Raw genomic sequence first — 15644 nt, 5'->3', positions numbered from 1 at the left:
ACCCCACACATGATGTCAAGCAAACGGCTCCGCCTAGGCCTCTGGCAAATCCATACCACACCCTGTGCATATGATGATAGCTGTGCCACATCCCTGTCATCCATACCATTGATGCAGGGACATGCTAATATGGTTCTGATGCACAGGGTGAATGTACTAAAGTTTAGCAATGTAATGCTGTTTAACATGTTGTCAGCTGGAATGTTTAATGCTTACACATCAGGGTGTGTAGCTGTCCAGCCATGATGCATTATAGCTGTTATTAACACTGACTGATTGTGGTCTCCATAATGTATTCTGTTTGTATTCTAGGCATCTGTGTGTCAAGAAGATGTTGGTCTGCTATCCTTTCCTACAAGGGGTGTGGCACTGTGGTCACACATTGACTGTCTCATATCCCGGGTACAGCTGAACACAAGTAACAGGCCTGTAAAACAGTTACTGCATGTGCCACATGGCTGATAGGTCTGAGGGGTGTATACAGGCGAGTGCATGGTGGCTGATGTAAGCAGCTCTTCTACAGTGGACAATGGTAAGTGTACTGGGTGGCACACACCAAATGTTTGTGAATAACACACACACATAAGCTTTTGTGTTGATGCAATACACAGAGAATACTGTTCACATGGAAGTACTTCATTTTGCAGAGAACTCATTTTGGCCTATGTAATTCCACCAAGACCAAATTACCAAAACATCATAATCATTATGCCAGATTTAATGTAATTCAAAATGGTACTGGGTGGGTATATGTCCTCTTCCCCAATGTAGTGCAATCCTGGAGTTGGTAAACATAGGTGTGCTGGTGTAGAGGGCACAGCTCCCCACTTTGGAGGGTGTGGGGTGGTGTAGAACCACACATAGTGTGATTAACAACTACTTAGCCTCTTAACAAACTGTAGAGTATAACAGCACAGTAAGCAGGGGGATACACACAACAATAACCCTGATGTGGGTGGCTGTGCCCACAACAACCACACCCAACCATATATACCAACTCCAGTATTGCTGTGCAGCTGTACAGTGGGGGAGAGGCCATTTACACATCCACTACTAGTTTTGATGGAATGAATTTCCACAAGACGATTGCTTCGAAATGTTACCTTTTGCCAGTTAGTTCTCGGATAAATGATATCCTGGGAAATATATTTTCTGCAAACTGAAGTAGATCCCTTCACATACACACACACTTACTTTGCAACACTGAAAGTAGAACCCCTACATAGGTACATATTGCTTCAAATGTGTTTGGCCTTAATTGCACATACCACTGAGCTTGTAGGTTGAGGTGTGTCCTGAGCTTCCTGTAAAGTGAACAACATCACCAAGCCTTGTACAGTATTGTAGTAGGGGATGTACTGGGTGTTAATGGACAATACATAGTATAACATACTGTCATATACACATCGACAAACACATACAGTCATAGATACATTTGACAGATCTGGGTTTAGCAGTGCTGACTACCTTGTCAGTGAGTCCATACTGTTACAGAGTTTTTTGCACACAGCACATACATCATTGGGCTTGATTGTGTCATTAGTGACCTGTATGGTTGATGGTGACAGCAGTCCTCATACAGTGGACCTTGGGACATATACTGGGGGTACCATGGTGTAAAGACAGTACCTTAGGGAAGTGTAAGTGTGAATGTCCTCAAAATCAGATGTCAATAAAGACACACACTTTCACAGTTGCCAGGACCAGGATTAGAACTCCTACTACCTAACTAGTTTGCTATACAATGGTATTACACAGTTATCACAAACACCACGGAAGTTATATATTAGAGAGCTGTCCAAAGGTATCTTTGAAGGTGAGTGACACAAGCAGCAGTGCTAAAGGAGGGGGTAAGGAAAGTGTTGTAAGTGTGAAAGTCCTCAAAATCAGGTGTTAACAAAGACACACACACACTCTCTCACACAAACACATACATTTTCACAGTTGTCAGGACCAGGATTAGAAACCCTACCTAACTAGTTTGCTACACTATGGTATTATACACGTATCGCAAGCGCCACAGAGCTTATGGTCTGAGACTTGGCCAATGGGTTATTTCAAGGTGACTGACATCAGCAGGTGTGCTTAAGTGGGCAATGGGAGGTGTAGTGAGTGTGAATGCCCTCAAAATCATTCATCTCCAAACACACACGCACACACACACACACACACACACACACACACACACACACACACACACACACACACACACGCGCACACACACGCACACACACACACACACACACAGTTTAACAGTTGCCATGTCTGGGATTAAAACTCGTATCTAACTAGTTTGTTACACTACAGTATTACACAGTTATCACGAATGCCATGGAGACATGAAGATTATAGGGCTAAGACTTGCCCAAAGGGTTATTTCAAGGTGACTGACATCAGCAGGAGTGCTAACATGGGCAATGGGAAGAGCAGTGTGTGTAAATGGGCTTTAAATCATTCCTCTGGAAACACACACACACACACACACACACACACACACACACACACACACACACACACACACACACACATCTTTACATTTGACAGGACTGAGTTTACAAATGCTACATGAATACTTATTTGTACTACTGTGTTATACAGATATCACAAGCACCACAGACTCTATAGGGCTGCGGGCTACTAAAAGGAATGTCTACAGTGATTGACATCAGCACCTTATGGGATATAGGCCAATTGGATATGTAGTGGGTGGGACAGGCCTCATAATGGAATTCTCTCTGTCACTGTCTGTCTCTCTCTTCCCCACATCTCTATGTTTGACATATTATAGTCTGTTGGCCTTGATATCTGTGAATATTCCTATGTAATATGTGTATGAAGCATAAATGGTGTACAATTTGGTGTGTGTGCAGACATCTGCAAATGACCAGATATGTATAGTCCAATGTGTTGTCAGACATGGGCTTCATTTCTGTAAGTGTAGGAGCATGCCCAGTATGACCTTCTGTATTGAGTGTGTGAATCCATTCCAGGTAGGGTTGTACTCCACTCCAAGGTTTGGTGTTCTACACCTACAGCTAGAAAACTGTTTCTGCAGGATATCTGTAGATAGGTTGGCAATATGGACTCACAATGGGCGAAGGATAGGGGGATACTGTAACTATTGCTGTCTGTGCTGCTTGTGTTACATGGTTGGTGTTAGCAGAGATATTCAGAAATATGTACTGTTTTACACTGTGATGTATTACATCATCAACTACTGACAGATATAATTATTTGCTCACAGTTATTTATCAGGAAATACAAGATGAATGAAGCTGAGTCCAGTATTGGTGGCCGCTGACTACACATTCTTGCACACTCCTTTCATTCTGGAGGGGTAGATACAGACACTTGCTGATGGGTCTGTGTAAATGGTCCAGCACCTTATTAGTATGTGGCTGAGGATCCCCTTCTTGTACATATATCCATACCTCTCAGCTGTACAGATTCACCCAGGTTACCCAGAGGCAGGGCTCATATATCTGGTCATTTCCCCTTCACATTGTGGTTTATGAGCAGGTTTGTAGCCACCCATTAATGAGTTTGCAGGCAGTGGTAGTATGGGTAGTATGGGCACACAGAGTTTCAGACTTCACATACTCCATGATGTCCATGCTTATACACCCCCCCCTCTGTTATTCTATCTGTTATTTTATCCTCTTCCTAACATTATGCAAGCGATATCTGAGAAGTATCCCTATAGCTGGCCCTTCATCCCAGAGGTATTTATGGATTGGTCCATAGTTCTGACAATAGGACATGGGGGGCATGCTACTGGGACTTGTCAACATGGCCTTGCATTTGTGCTCTGTTGACTGTGTTAGGTTGTTAGTTAGGACCCCATGAGATACTATACATTGGCACTATGGGTAAGGCACAGGTCTTTGACAGAGGACTATAAAGCCATTTGGTAGTGATGCAGCCCATCTGTAGCAGGCCAGTGCATTCTGTTACTCCTACAGTCCCAGTCTGTGAGCCAGTGTATTCCCCTGGGGTGACAGGGTAATGTGCGAGGTGTTACTGGCAATGCTTCCTGTCCATATTGATCCATTGGTCTGGATGCAAGCAGGGTGCTGCTTACAGCTAGGGACACACCTGCATATGACACCTCTTCAGCATGCTGCATTCTGTGGGTATTCCCATACAGAAGTGGGGTCATACTGTACTCATTTCCAACAGCAGGGATATCAGCTGTGATAAACCTGTGGATGATGGTGGGGTGAGCTGAGTGCATGTATGATATGGAGGCTTCTTGCAGCTGACTCACAGATATACCTGGGACATTGCCCTTATACTGCCTTGTGCAGGGACATAGGCATTCTCTCATTACTTCATAACTGTGCCTTTTGTGGTCTGCCAGTGTTTGGCCAGACTAGATCAGTATTCCATACTACACAGATAACTAATGTGCTGCTAACCTGTATGTACAATTCCAAAGTTGTGTGCAGTTGACAGTTACATTTTATGTACTCTGTCTAGGGTACTTCCACCTGTGTACTGTGTGTATGTATGGGCCCACATTCATGGCATGTCCATCTTTCAGACGCTGACAGATATTGACATCTGGACAGTGAATATGGATGACTGCTGACATGGGTATTGCTGAGGAGCATTATGGTTGGCACTGCAGTTATCGGAACATGGCCCTGTCAACCACAGTACTGCCCATAGGCCACCAAGACACAACCCTCCATGCCTACATGCTGACCACTTCCAGACAATATTGATTACACAACAGCCTAACACATAGACCCTTGCATACTGTACACATGCGACAATCTATCCTGTAGATTGGGCCACCTCGGCAATCTGTGGCTCACTGATATTTCTCCTCACACTTATATGTTACTGCATTTCTACATAAGATTGTGGGGATGGGGCACACCTGACGACTTTAAGCATTTGCTATGACTGTACTGGTATTTCAGGTACTCTGTTAGCTTACATTTCATGTTGTATTCTGACCTATCATGCAGACTGGAGGCATATCAGTAGAGTCCAGATCTTAGGTTTTATTGACCTACATATCAGTTTCAGACTTCTTACCCTTCAGAATTAACATACAACTACCAGACCTGTTGTATTCTGTGTAGGTCTGGAGGGGGGCTGTTCACCATTGCCATCATTTGGAAGCTTTAGCCCAGCCTTTTCTTATGGTCATCTACACCTGTCCTGCTGGCTGAGGCTGGTGGTGGGTATGTGAGCCTCACTGACATGCATGTGTGTGTCCTATGGACACCTACATTTATTTGGGCCACCACATGTACTGCAGTGGGATTTGTCACCTTGTCTAGTACTGCCTAACATGTTGACACCATTTCATGCTGTCCATATAGGTGTCCACTATCTGCTGCCATCCCATTCAGACACCCAATTCCCTTGCATGCTCGCATCCATACCATAAATACAACTTTCAGAACATACTACTTCATTCAGTAATTGAGAGGAGAGTGACTTACCTTGTGGCTGGGCCGGTACTGAGTACAGCGCTGGATGGCTGACTATGTCGGATGCACATAGTACACTCCCTATACATGGTAAAGCACAGGTAGTGTCATGTTTGGCATCCCTTTTACTGTATGTTCGAATCAGAGAAAGGTGCCATTTCCTGGATCCCATGTGCTATGTGTTGCCTCTTTGCCAAGGCCTGGGCATACCTCCTTCTGCCTACATGGGCAGGCTCAGTTCCTTATCCGAGTCACTGTGTGCCTGTGATGGCCTTGGCAATGGTGGTGGGGGGGCTGTGTGACCTTGCCCGGTGCTGTTCCTGCTGCAGCTGTTTCCGCAGGATCATATTGTGTATCATGGCACATACTATGAACATTTGTGTACATGTAGCTGGAGGGTACTGCAAGGCTCCACCGGATATGTCCAGGCAGCGGAACCATGACTTGAACATCCCAAACACATGCTCTATTATGATTCTGGTTTGTGCATGTGCCTCATTATGAAGTTCTTGTTCAGGTGTGTATGCATTTCTGTGGGGTGTCATCAGCCATGGCTCAAGTGTGTAGCCAGCATCCCCCACTAGTTGACCATATGGGATGTCCCCACTGGCAAATGACTGGTACAGCTGTGCCAGATGTAGGAGTCATGATAGCTTCCAGGGCTGCCAGTACACACATTCAAGATAATTCCGTGAGCATCGCACATGACCTGGCAGTTGATGGAGGGAAAGTCCTTGCGGTTTATGTAGACCTTACCCTGCTTGTTAGGTGGTGCTTTGATGTGTATGTGCGTGCAGTCTATAGCACCCACTGCCTCAGAGTATTCTGCTATTTGGTGGAAGAGACACATATTGCTGGTCAATGCCTCAGGGGTGTTGAGGAAATATATGTGCTCACTGGCATGTGCTGACATGGCATTTAAGAACTGGCAGAGTACCCTGGATGCTGATGCCTGTGAAATCCCCATGATATCCCCAGTTGCCCTTTGGAATGTACCTGTGGCTAGTATTCTTAAGCCTACACATACCTTGGTACCCACTGAGGTGGGTTCTGTTGGTTCTGTGTATGAGGTGAGGCCGGCATAGCTCAACAATTTGCTGTAGAATGTCCCTGTCCACCCTATAGCACTCCACTATCTCCAGCTCATTTAGGCCCTGGTAGGTTACCCTGGATATGTACACTCTTCACCTCCTCCTCATTGTGGGATGGTCATCAGCATTCACATCCTCACCACCCTCAGCCTCTTGCACATATTGATGTATGAGAGCGACAGCAGCCCCTAACATTTTGTTAGTTTTGAAAGGTAAAATTTCCCCATCTGTGTACACTGGTGGTGTAGGGTTTATGGGAAAAAAACAGACTGAAAGGTATTTGCTTAGTTTATAGTAGTGGGCTGGGCTGCTGCTGCCTGTGTAATTGGTGATTCTGATACATTTCACCTGCCAGCTATGCTAGTTCTCCTTGATTGCCTTCCTACTGCTGTTTTCCCTTCCCATTGTCTTCCCGTTTAAGCCCCAAGGTGCACCGCGCATACCCAGTGCTCAGATGTGAACAGTGCTATTTCCTTCTTTTTTTTTTGTTTAAAACCTGGTGCCCTGTGCGCACACCCATTTAAGTAGGGAAAACAGTGCTCAGTGATGTGAGACACACCCCCTTCCTTAGCTTTGCTTAGCTAAGGGCAAACACAGGCCACGGAGCTCCAATAAGCTTACAGCATGCATGACAAACTTCCTTATGAGGTCCTCCACCTCCTATACTTATACAATGGTGTTGTTACACTTACACAGTTGGGTGCAAGCTAACACTGAGAGGAAATCTGTGATTCAGTATTAATCCCCTCATTTACATAAACCGGAATGCTAATTCATATTTACCACACTCACACTGAGCATTCCCCCTTAGCAACCACTATTCCCTGGTATTATTGTCCTGTGCATGCCATTGACTATTATGGCAAAATGCTGATTTGGGTATAAAATCTTATTTTCCCCCTTTTTTCTTATTTTCGTCGCGATCCTGTTTGCGCACAGCTGCCCTACGCTTAAACAGCTGAGATTGGCCAAAAAAATAAATAAACTTGTTTTTTTATAAAATTGCAACTATTTTTCATGCCAATGGCCATATATTTAGCCATTGGCATGCCTACTACATTGCATACATGCTTTCTTTCGAGCTGTCATGACTCTGTTTTGTAATTTGCAGAAATGTATTTGGTTAGTAACCAAATACATTTCTGCAGGTTACACTATTCCTGCACAGATGCCTGCCTGCTTCCTGGATTGCTAATTCACCTCATTTGCATGGTTTTCACCAGAAAATTAGGTAATTAGCATATAGCAGTGGTGAACATGCAGGAATAGTGTAGGAGCGCTCGTACACGTCCCGGGAGCTTGATCTTGGATCGCTCGTTGGCCATATTGCATGCAGCAGCTCTTGCACTATTCCTGCACTCCATGCAGGGCTTGCTGAATCTTGCTGGTTTCAGGGAGGATTTTATTTAAATTTGTATAAACTGAGTGCATATGCATTTTTCCAGTGTTTTTGATAGGGGAGAGAGGATTGCAATGGGTCTGAAGATAATCAAATAGGCGGATGTACCTGCTTTATGTTGAGGTATAATGAAGGATTTTTCCAGATATATTGGACACAGTTTTTTGTACATAGATCTGTTTATTAGTACAGAAACAACAAGTATAGCATCAGTAGCCATTTTTAAGTAGTCAGAGGGGAGCTGGATTTAGATTAAGTAGGAGCTTTCTAATAGAAGAGATAAGAAATGGGCTTACGTAAAGTAGCTGAGGATAGTTAAAACAGGGTGCAGGTACTGAGAATGTCGTGGAGGTATTAATGTTTGTAAGGGACATTATCATTTGTATGATGTAGGAGTTAAACTGAGTGGGGACTGATTCTGTAATAATGTTGATTGCCAGGGCTGGGTTGGTAATTTGGCTTGGATGTAATAGTCTGTTTATGGATGACCAGAAGAAATCTGGGCTGTTTTTGATGTTTAATTTGGAGGGTGTTATAAAAGGTTTGTTTATCATATTTGATATAGTATTTTGTCATATTCCTTAGGTGTCTAAATAATTGGTATGTATTTTGTGTTTTATTTTTGTGCCACTCTTTCTAGGCTTTCTCACATCATCGCACCAGTTTCTTGATTTCCTCTGTTAATCATGGTGATGGGCTGGATTTATCTTTTTTGGTATGTATTGGAACAAGATTATTAAGAATGTTTAGGAATACACCAATGAAGGGTTAACAGCAGTGTCAACAGGCAAGGAATTTAGTATATTTCAGTTATATTGTATTAATGTTTTGATAACAGGCTCTTTGTTAAAGCTGGCTGTACAAACTTGATTGTAAATAATTTGACTATTTTGAATATTGTAACTTCTGATTACATAAGTTTGCAGATAGTCACTTAGGGAGTCTGGTAGACAACCAAGGCTATTTATTTTGTTAGGTTTGTTAGTAGGTATGTAGTCTAAGGTTGATTGTCTACCTGTGGTTTTGTGAATTCTAGTGGCAGATGTAATTAAGTGTGTAAAGGCATATAGAGTCATATATTCAGTTTGGGTGTTACTTTTAATGAGCTGCCAGTCTGTATTCAGGTCTCCTAAAATTATTGTTTCCTGATGGATTTCATGAGATATCAGACATAGACTATGTTATTACCTGGTGGGATATATATGGCTGATATGCAGAGTATTTTTCTATTATTGATTCTAAGGTGGGATATTAGTAGTTCTGTATAATGTAGCTTTGGTATTTTTTGTGCGTAAAGGGAGATATCAATCAAATTTTGTAAATTATAGCAACGCCACTTGCATATTTATTTTTCTTGTCAAACCTGATTGTGTTGAAACCAGGTGGAGTGATTACATTGTCATTTATCTCTCTTTTCAACCATGTTTTTGTACATGGCTATATAAGGCCAGTAAGGTGTAATATAAGCAGGTATGTCTTGTGTTTTGTTGTAATGCTTCTAAGATTCATATTTAGAGGGAGAAGGGAATTGGAGGATGGGCCAAAAAGAGTGAAAGGGATGTTAGCATAGTTTGAGTGTTGCTGTGTGGGGCCAGGGTTTGGGAAAATTCTCCCAATAATCTTTAGAGTGGTTGTCTTATGTTGGAAAGAATATATCTAAATGGATTTATGTTTTAGTTTTAATCGATGTCTTGTGAAAAAATACTTACTTTTGAGATACCTGTAACTAAGAAGTTCTAGAAAGGCTTGGTAGAGTGTGGGTGCTGTAATGAGTAGCAGGCTAGGTAAATGTTGGTGTGGTAAGTGTGGGTTGGTGGGTGTGTTTTTAGTTTGAAGTGGGAAGATGGGATAGTTGGTAAAGAGAACTAATATAGTAAGGAAGCTAAGTAGTACAGTTTGAGTAACAGACAATTTGCATGCTGTTAGTTACAGATTTTGCTGTAACTGAGATTTGCTGTATTTGGCAATAAACACTGTTAAATGTTAATAGGAGAAGAACATTGTGTTGCTTGAAGTGAATGAAATAGGGTAGATGTAATGTTTGGAAAAATGCAATTGGGCTTTGAGACTGAAGTGGTTGGAAGTGGTGACTGGGTGAAGGAAAACTGGATTTGTGGTTTGCTTATGTTAATTATAGAATAAGAGGGTGTAGGTGGGAATTGGGGGTAGGACAGGGGAGCAGAGTGGGCCTGAGCAAATCAACATTCCTGTATATATGGCTTATGCAGATGACAGTATAGTGGGCAATAAAATAAGAGACTTTTAGCTTATGAAGTAGTGACATTACTGAAGAACACATCAAAGGATTTAGAATTAGTACATATTTAAGAAAGATCAAAAGGTTTAAACAAAGGTAAGGCAAGGTAAGTTTTATTGGTTTGAGAAATACAGCTATTAGTAATTAATTAATTAGTTAAGGGGCAATTAGCATATATGAATAGAAGAATGTTATTGAAATGATGAGACTGTATGGTAGTGGTAGCCTTTACTTTGATTTATAATAAGAAGGTTTATAAGATTAAATCAGTCTTTAAAGGGATATGGTCATATTTAGCTAATGTATATCTACTTCTGCAACATTTGGAGAGTGATTTGATGACTGAATTCTATATCCTACTTAGAATCTTAATTAAACAGTATTAGTAGGCGCATTTCATATAAAGAAGAAGACTTGAATTGTTTAAATATGGTTTATCCCATGATACATTATTACTCACTGGGGATATTCAGGAACAGTACTTAGTAAACCAAAGCAAAATTTAATGCAATTGTGTATTTTTAAATATTTTAAATCTTTCCATACTTAATGGATTGTAGCTACACATGCATCTAAAATAAGTATTTTTGCACTTAGCCAGATTAGGCCCATTCAGTGATCCCAAGACAGAGTAAAAAAAACAAACAACTTGTCCTGTTAAGTAATGCTTCACTAAGTACTGTTTCTGAATACTCTTCGTTATGTTTACATGAAGGTTTGATAAATGCAGAGAATAATGCATGTTTCTTAATCAGGGTGAGGTTGTTAAAATATTAGGAGAACTGGAAAGTTTTAACTGAAAATAAGATAGGAAGAGTAGCTAAATACTGTACTATGTTGCTGTCTCACAATGCTTGATCACCTGGTTCAAGTCTCAGATGGGGTGCCTTCTGTACACAGTGTACATGTCCATCCTCTGACCATGTGGGTTTTTACTGGGTGCTCCCATTGTATTTCATATCCTGAAGCTGTCATGAGATACCTAAGGAAATAACAATATGGCATAAATATGTTATAGAAATGCTTTTTCAAAGTTCAGGATAGGATATTTTATGTATGGATAAGTCTGAAGCAGTAATAAGAAGAAAACAGGCTATTAGCAGACAAAATAACATGTGGGACTCATTTCCCTACCTAGTTTCATTTGCATATCATGATGCAGTTATCTGCATTTATCATTTGTTGTACATTTGTGCCACTGCACCACAACATAAGACTATGAATGGATGCCATGCTGTGCCATTCTACAAAGGTCTGATTCCCAAACCAATGCACATTGCATGCCACAATTTGATTCTGAGTCCTAGTCATGATTTACGTTTGAAAGTGCCTTGTCCCCTGTTGTATTATCATTATTATTAATTGCATGCCTTATCATCAGAGCTGGATCCTGGTCAAACAGGGGCCTAGCAGGGTAATGGGTCAGGGATCCCCCCACAGTAGCCCTCCTGCCAACAGCACCCCTCCAGCCACTTCAGTGTCCCATTACTTGGCTAGTTCTCCCCATTTACCATAAACACTATTCAAACCTGTCAGTGTGCATACTGTTTTCTTCTTTACTTCTACAATGATTAGACATGCTTAAAAATTTTATTTCAAATTTTATAGCACTAACACTTATAGTTATTTGCTAAACAAAACAGTACATTTTCACAATGAAAACAGACCTAGCATGAACAGTAAACTTCTCTGTCCTTGAAACTCTCATTCATTGAAACAGCATTGAAACCCACATTCAAAGAAAATGCATTTGTCCAGTGGTGGATTAAGTTTACCTTTGGGCTGTTTTCAACCATAGGCCCCTTGCGTACATTTTCTGTACCATGCATACATGCATGTATTCTTTGATGCACCATCCTGATTGTATTAAATTATATTCCTTGTATAATACAGCACTACTTGTTAGAGTGTGTTTTATATTTTTATGTTTGAACATTTTTTCCAGTAATCAATGAAACAAAATTTATGAAGCAATAATGACAAAACTACACATTACCCAGAACATTTCAACCACAAAAGCCCTCAAACTTTTGTCATTACAATCCACCAATATCAGTCAATATACACAATCTCTGAAGAAGTAAAAGCCATCTGAATAATTTCAATCACAAAAGCCCTCTCAAACTTTTGTCATTACAATCCACCAATATCAGTCAATATACACAATCTCTGAAGAAGTAAAAGCCATCTGAATAATTCCACATTAAAGAGCTCTATAACTAATGAAGAATTTGCTGCTGGCAAACAACTTTACATTTCAGTGTTTCATGTTCAAATTCAGTGACTGCTGCCCTTGAAGAATAAACTTACGATGTTACAGTTAAAAAAATGGTAAGCTAGTAATATTGCAATAGGGAATGGGTGCCAAACCGGCAACAGGTTCATAGCCAAAGGAGAGCACACTCAGGAATGTAGCACCCCACCCCCTTAAAGGGGACACAGCAATATCAGCACTCCATTTATATGATGTGAGAGTAGAAGTCACAGCTTTCTGCACCAAGGCAAGTATGCTACCTGTTGTGCTACTAACACTGGTTTTAAAATTTATAGCACAAACATTAAGGATGGCCATTTGCTAAACAAAACAGTTACACATTGTAAACAGACAGCATGAGCAAGAGTAAACTTCTCTTCCCTTGAAACTCAAAACTCCTTGAAAATGCATAGAAACTCAACATGCCTTGAAAATGTACAGAAACTCAAAATTCTTTGAAAATGCACTGGAATTCAACATTCTTTGAAAATGCACTAAAACTCTACAGTCCTTGAAATGCAGTTTGACCATTGGTGTAGAGGATTCAGGCTGTATTCAGGGTACAAGGTTTGAGCCTGAATAAGTTAACCAACCTGCCACCCCTAACTGGGGCATTACAGACACAGATACACGCACACACACACACACACACACACACACACACACACACACACACACACACACACACACACACACGCGCGCGCACACACACACACACACACACACACACACACGCGCGTGTGCATGCTCATCTCTTAAAAATCGCACTCTACGCTCCAATGTTTATTTGCGCATGTGTTATACTAAAGGCACCCACACAGATGCTACTCAGGACCCACACTGCCTGTATCCTTAATGAAGAAATTTAACGCGTGGAGTGTGTTCTTAACAAAGAAATGTAAGTTTTGTGGCAGGCCCTCGGCCAGTGGTTTCTCTGGCTAGTGGGTCCCCCCAAAGCCACTAGGCCCTAGGTGACTGCTTAGGTCACCTAGTACTAGATCCCTTTCTGATTACCGTGTATGTTAAGCATATCCTTCAAGTTCAAATCACTCCTATTGATAAATCCACCTTACCGATTTTTTACAAATATTTAATGTTTTCTATGTAATGCTACCTTCTTTCTGAAGAAGCCTTTTACAGAAGATGAAAGCACTTTCTATTGATTCTAATAAAACTGCTTCAAACTATTTGGAGTCAGAGTCCCTAATACCAGCTGTGTTATTTTTATATCTACCCCCCCCTCTCTACTGATATTAACCTTGAAACCTATTCTCTTAGTGATACAAAGCTTACACTGATAGCATGTTTAGTTATTAGTGACAATAAAGAATTTAATGTCTGTTAATGAGCTGTCACAGATTAAGTTGTTTCACCCTGTATCTCAAGGAACACCATGAAAGCTACATTAAAGAATGAAGGCATAGTAGTTTAACTTCAGTTAATTTTGCATAATGTTATTAAAGTTAGATATGCATAATTTATAGACAGTTGGGCTATACCAAAATGTTAGACTAGTACTCTATTCACATACTGGAAAGTTAAAGCTATATGAACAAGATTTGAGAGACAGCTGAATACTAGATATTTTTCTAATTAAAGATTATGAAAGTTATTCACAATGTGGCTCTGTATTACCTGTTGGCTTTCATATGACCTAAATAATTTCATATACTGTTGTTTTCTGGTGACCTTCAGATTATAAAAACTGATATATTTTAACAAATTAAGAAAAATGAAGAAGGACTGTGAGTAATCAGGAAACAGTTCATTTTTTGTACGGTGCTATTACAAAGTCACTGCTGCAGAAAATTCTGTGCAAACTTTTCACTTTAAGTCAATTAAATTTAAACAATATGGATGCAATTTCAAATAAAAATGTCCTTGAAAAATAAATCAAGATATTATTAAGTTATATAAGCCTAATTTGATTACAGTCAATGAAAGGATTCAGGGATGTATAGACTTAAAGATCACTCAAGCTCTGTCTCCAGGGAAGTTATAAAAACATTATCTCATCAGTGAATCTAGCTGTACAAATAAACACTTTTCTACAGAACACATCCCTAGTCATTTATTCTCACCAAACTATTTCCATTAGTCTCAAGCAACTGTTGGCATAACTGTCGTAGATCTGGTTCATAGTCACATGTTTAATAGTTCTGTCCAAAAATCTACTCATGGTAGAAATCAGTGTGTTATATGTTTACTTACTGTATCAACATAGTTATGAATTCATTGTATAAACTTTGGATACTGGCAAATGTTTTATTTCCTACTTTTAACAGAAGAAATTAATATAATAGCTTTTACTATAACTAGAGTATTTATTCTTTCAGCATGAGTGTTCTTATTCAAATACCTTGGGCTAACACTTGACCCTTGCATTAATTTAGCCCACTATATTAACACCATAAAGGCTAAATCAGTCACATCCTTTATGGCTGTTGTCACATTTGCAATGGAAGAAAGACAATCTGCAAAAAAGTACTGCAACCCAAATTTGATTATGTTCTTCCTTTACTTGTTTATGCATCTCAGGAAAAAAAACTCTGGGCACTCCATACTCTCTCTAACAAAATCTGTCTATTCATGCTGCTGTCACTAAAATGTGAACACCATTTCAATTCCCTCTGCTGTGCTAATTGCCATCCTATTAAAGAATGTTCGGAGCAATTACTCCTCAACCTAATCCACAAAACCCTATATAGTGAATCCAGACCATCCCTCAGTCATAGACTCCCCATCAGAGAAACTCCTTTTCACTTGTGGTCTCAGTCCAGCAATGCCTATATCCTAATTAGGCCTAGGCTTGCTATTTATCCACCGTACATCTTTTCTCTGTGCTCACGCCCAATCTGTGGGACTGCCTCCCCACAGACTGTAAACAAATCACTGTCTTTACCCCTTTTAGACTGAATTATACATCTACCGCCAAAACAGGCCTCATAAAAATACTTTAGCCATCCTCTCTTCACATGAACTACAATTCCTTAGCCTCTTCCCTTGTTCACTCCCCACTGCACACTCCTCTTCTGTACAATAACTACTTGTATTTTATTAATGCTATCCCTCCTCCCCCTCACTATGTCTCCAGCTCTTTTTACATTTCTCCTCCATTTTCTTCCTTCTTGTTCTTACTTACATTATCTCTGCACTTCACCTAAAATTAAAGATTATAAGTAATTAAAAAAATGCT

The sequence above is a fragment of the Protopterus annectens genome, chromosome 1.part0, assembly GCF_019279795.1.
Source record: "Protopterus annectens isolate FY-2018-M chromosome 1.part0, PAN1.0, whole genome shotgun sequence".
Classification (NCBI taxonomy): domain Eukaryota; kingdom Metazoa; phylum Chordata; order Ceratodontiformes; family Protopteridae; genus Protopterus; species Protopterus annectens.
The sequence above is the reverse complement of the archived record's forward strand: the minus strand, read 5'-3'. Positions refer to the sequence as shown.